This window comes from Lathyrus oleraceus, chromosome 5 (genome assembly GCF_024323335.1).
Source record: "Lathyrus oleraceus cultivar Zhongwan6 chromosome 5, CAAS_Psat_ZW6_1.0, whole genome shotgun sequence".
Taxonomy (NCBI): Eukaryota; Viridiplantae; Streptophyta; class Magnoliopsida; order Fabales; family Fabaceae; genus Lathyrus; species Lathyrus oleraceus.
The window spans coordinates 618,081,760-618,086,957 of NC_066583.1; positions in this window are offsets into that span (position 1 = coordinate 618,081,760).

A 5,198-nucleotide genomic window follows, 5' to 3' on the forward strand; every position below is an offset into this window, starting at 1 on the left:
GTCTTCTCCGGCCGTACAGGCGGAGGAGATCCAATTTTTTTTCCAAATTTTTGCAAACTATATACCGTTGGAAAGCTTTTGCAACAACAATCCAAATTTACAATCCAAATCTCCTAATTCTCTCTAGATTTTCTGGATCGAAGAGAAACTTAATCATGTGCAAAGCTTTAAATCAACCATACGTGTTAATTTTTCATCCGTTTTCAAATCCAAACACATCAGCATGCTCAAGGATGCAAGATCTACGCATTTATCACAAGAAATTGGCAAAAAAGAGAGGTCGAAATTTCACTTACTTGAAGTGGCAGTGATTGAATTCGTGTGTTCAGGTGCTCAAACTCTCCAGATATGCTCCAATAATCCTCCTATGAAGCTTTGTGCAAGAAATAGTGGTTGAAGGCACGTGGATCTAGCTCAATTCTCAAGCTCCATCAACATGTTCATGCTTTCGATCTGCTCAAATTTGGACCAAATTCTTCAAACCAAACGTGGATTCTTGCTCAATGATACTCCAGAATCATGATTATGCAAAGAAATTGATGAATTGTATGAAGAAAAATGAAGTTTAAAGTGAGAGAAAAAATGGAGGGAAGCTTGAATTTCAGATCTGAAAATGTGTTGTTATGGCAAATGCAGTTATGATTAGGCTTATATATGATGTGCTAATCATGTTGTTAATCAAATTAGGCATTGGTTAATTGAGATTAGTGAAATGAGAGGTGTTTTGCAAAAATGGCAAGTGTGAGGTAGCATGTACAATCCATACGTGAACAGTGCCATGCAAGGGTACAAATTCACTTAAAGTCATGCAACAATCAAGATGGGATTGGCATTTTGTTTGTAGCATCAACCAAATTTGAATTGTGAGATTTCCCTCCAAAATACACATGTATGAACAAGTGGCCATATGAGTTTCTTTCATGCAAGGCAATGCTTGATTTGGCAAGTATTGGTCATGACAAGCATTTTGCAAAAAGAGTGGACCAATTTGGAGTTTTGAATCAAAAGTTATGCCATGTTGAACTTCCATGTACACTTTGCGATCATTTGGCCATAACTTCTCAACCAATCATCAGATGATCATGAAATAGGACTTTTTGAAAATGGGAGAGAAAGATCTACAACTTTCATGTTCACCAAAAATCAATTTGAAGCTTCTTTGATGTTGAAAAATCAAGTTGAATGTGAACTAAAAACTTGCCATTTTTGGAAACTTTTAATTACAGGTCACTTTCCATTTTGGGAAACTTTTGCAATGACTTCAAAATCTTCAAGATAGATGTTTGACATGATGAATAGGCCTTGTTTGAACATGATTGGGATCTCTCAAATCATTTCCCACACCTCAAAGCCCTCAGTTGACTGCACAGTTGATTATTTGATCCTCAGATGACCTTAACATGCTTGAATGAACTTGAACCTTTAACACTTGAGGAAAATGCTCAAAAATGAACCCCTAGCTCATGTAAGCTCCTCATGACACTCATTTGATCCTCATCCCATAAAAATACCTCATCTCCTTGAGAAATCCTGGTTGAAAGAATGGCATTGATTAGGGTTGACCAGAGGTCAAAACCCTAATCCAAAGGAACCTGAGCATGAATCATGAAACCCTTGGTGATGATAGAACCATGATGATGGTGATGTATCCTTGCAAACAAGATAATGCTCAACCTTTGAAACCCTGGTGAAAAGCAAACTCTCAGATGGTTGATCCTCAATTCATAGAAACCCTCAGGCTTGAATCATGCAACCTCTCCATCTTCTGAAAAGACTTGGGAGGATGACTTTCTTATTTTTAGATGATATGCAAAAATGCAATGCCTAATGCCCTAAATATGAAATTCAATGTGTCAAACTAGTCCCAAGAAGAGGAGGGCAAATTTTGAGGTGTTACAGCTGCCCCTATTCAATCCACTGTGAACCTGTCGATATGAACACCCTCGGCTTTCAGATGATCAGAGTGAAGAGTGGTTAAATACAAGACGAACAATTTGCACTCCGCTGGGAATTATTATCTTTTTTGCTTTTCTTGAACCCCAAAACTTTTTGATGATGATTTTTTTTTGAACCCCAAAACTTTTCTTGATTTTCATTTCCATCTCCGCCCGACAGAAATTCTTCCTCCAATATCGCACTACTGGGGAATACCGTTGATCCAACGTCACGATGCTAAACTCCTCAGAGTAACATCTTCCAACTTCCATCTCCGCCCGACAGAAATTCTTCCTCCAATATCGCACTACTGGGGAATACCGTTGATCCAACGTCACGATGCTGAACTCCTCAGAGTAACATCTTCCAACTTCTATCTCGCACGACAGAAATTCTTCCTCCAATATCGCACTACTGGGGAATACCGTTGATCCAACGTCACGATGCTGAACTCCTCGGAGTAACATCTTCCAACTTCCATCTCGCACGAGAGAAATTCTTCCTCCAATATCGCACTACTAGGGAATACGGTTGATCCAACGTCACGATGTTGAACTCCTCAGAGTAACATCTTCCAACTTCCATCTCGCACGACAGAAATTCTTCCTCCAATATCGCACTACTGGGGAATACCGTTGATCCAACGTCACGATGCTGAACTCCTCGGAGTAACATTTTCCAACTTCCATCTCGCACGACAGAAATTCTTCCTCCAATATCGCACTACTGGGGAATACCGTTGACCCAACGTCACGATGCTAAACTCCTCAGAGTAACATCTTCCAACTTCCATCTCCGCCCGACAGAAATTCTTCCTCCAATATCGCACTACTGGGGAATACCGTTGACCCAACGTCACGATGCTAAACTCCTCAGAGTAACATCTTCCAACCAACCAGCAAAACCAATTCTCAAACGGTAACCACGCTTGAGACTAGCTTATGCTTGCAATGCTGATGCATGTTTTTCTTTACAGCGTAATGCTCCATAACCATGGGAATGCTACGCAATTAGGTACGCAATATGCTATGCTTTTCTAAATGATGAATGTATAAAAAGTATCCCCCTCAGGGGACTCTACTGGGGAGCTCGAGGAACTCGATATCGCTCCAATCTCCAATCCTGCTTGGGAATAGCATTGCTGCTGGGGAAAACAACCCTTACTAAGGATGACCTCCGCTGAACCCGATCCGCTTGGGGACTTCGCTGGGGAAACAGCTACCATCGCACACCTCCGCTGGGGAAACAGCAACCTTCGGACTTGCTGAGGAAATAACAATCTCAACCCTGCTAGGGGAAACAACAACCTTCGGGCCTGGCTGTCGAGGAAATACCGATCTTGAACCTGTTGGGGAGATACGGAATATTTGACATGGAACACCTGTCGACTCGTCGAACAAGGGTATTCACCATCTAACCATAGTGTCAACTTTCCATTCTCTCAGACTTTGAAGAGTCTTCTTGATTCATCACCTTGTATTCTCGACTTCTCTCTACTCCGAGACAATCGATCTCCTCAGATTCGGGCCAATTCTCCAGTCCTCAGACTTTGAAGAGTCTTCTTGATTAACCCTCAAGGATCGTCGCAATTCTTTCGCCGTCTTTACACCATCCTTCAACTCCTTGCCCCTGATTGGACTCGAAGGATCTTTTGTCAAAAAGCTTCACATCACAACCTGCAAGTGAGTGAGAATATCTAACAGCACCTGCAAAAGAGATCGTTAGATAAAAACGTGCCCCCAGGCGTGCCAAAATTTCAACACCTGGGTCACTCAACCTTCCGAATAAGATTTCAAGTTCTTAATCCTATAAACATGCATTGGAAGGGACCTGTATGTCTCAAAATGCAAAGATTCTTATCAAAACAAACAAATGTTTTTGCAATCAAAGCGGTAATGAAAACAAAAACAAAATTATTTGACTGAATATGCATTTTATTGATTGAAAAAGGTGGCTCATAACTGAGCAATACACAGGAAGCAATCCCTGAAAAGAGGTAATTGCGCATAAAAGGAAAATCTATCCTAATGGCAATGTGAACCCGTGATCTCATCGAGTTCCAATCCGGTTACAACCCATATGTCCTCAAGACTCTCCGCTCTTTCTGCCTTTTGAACAAGACGCTTCCGACCGATCCCTGTCGGGGATTATCCATGTGCCATATCCACAGTGTAAACGATCATGCTAGACGCAGTCATTCGTTTCATTCCCTCTTTTGCCTGGACCGCCCTTTCAGGTTTTTAGTCCACCGGGATACCCTTTTTTGCCCAAGCCGCCCTTGTGGGGTTTTCGACTTGCCGGGTGTACAATTTTTTTCTCTTTTTATCCCTAATTTTTGCCCAAACCTTTTTCATTTTTTCTGGTTCGCCGGGATGCCCATTTTTTCCTAGACTATTTTATTCTTTTCGTCCAGCGGGTCTCTTATACGAAGTATTTTTTAACTGCATCTGCATTCACAGGGGATGGAAAATCCTCACCATCCATGGTCGTCAACAACAAGGCTCCGCCAGAGAAAACCTTCTTGACCACGAATGGACCTTCATAATTAGGTGTCCACTTGCCCCGACGATCGTTCTGAGGAGGAAGGATCCTTTTCAACACCATATCTCCCACATGGTACACACGAGGTCGTACCTTCCGGTCAAAAGCACGTTTCATCCGCTGCTGGTACAACTGCCCATGACAAATGACCGCCAACCTCTTTTCCTGAATCAGGCTCAACTCTTCATACCAATTCCTTACCCATTCAGCCTCTTCCAATTTTACGTCCATCAGGACTCTTAATGATGGAATCTGAACCTCAACCGGTAACACGACTTCCATCCCATACACAAGCGAGAAAGGCATTGCCCCAGTAGATGTACGCACCGAGGTTCGATACCCATGCAATGCAAACGGCAACATCTCATGCCAATCCTTATAGGTCACGACCATTTTCTGCACAATCTTCTTGATATTCTTATTAGCCGCCTCGACCGCCCCATTCATCTTCGGACGATAAGGAGAAGAATTGTGATGCTCGATCTTGAACTCCTGACACAGTTCTGCCATCATCTTATTATTGAGATTAGAACCATTATCAGCAATGATTCTTTCGGGAACCCCATATCTGCAAATGATGTCTCTCTTCAGGAACCTGGCAACGACCTGCTTTGTCACATTTGCATAAGACGCCGCCTCCACCCACTTGGTGAAGTAATCGATAGCCACTAATATGAACCGGTGCCCATTCGAAGCCGTAGGCTCAATCTTTCCAATCATAT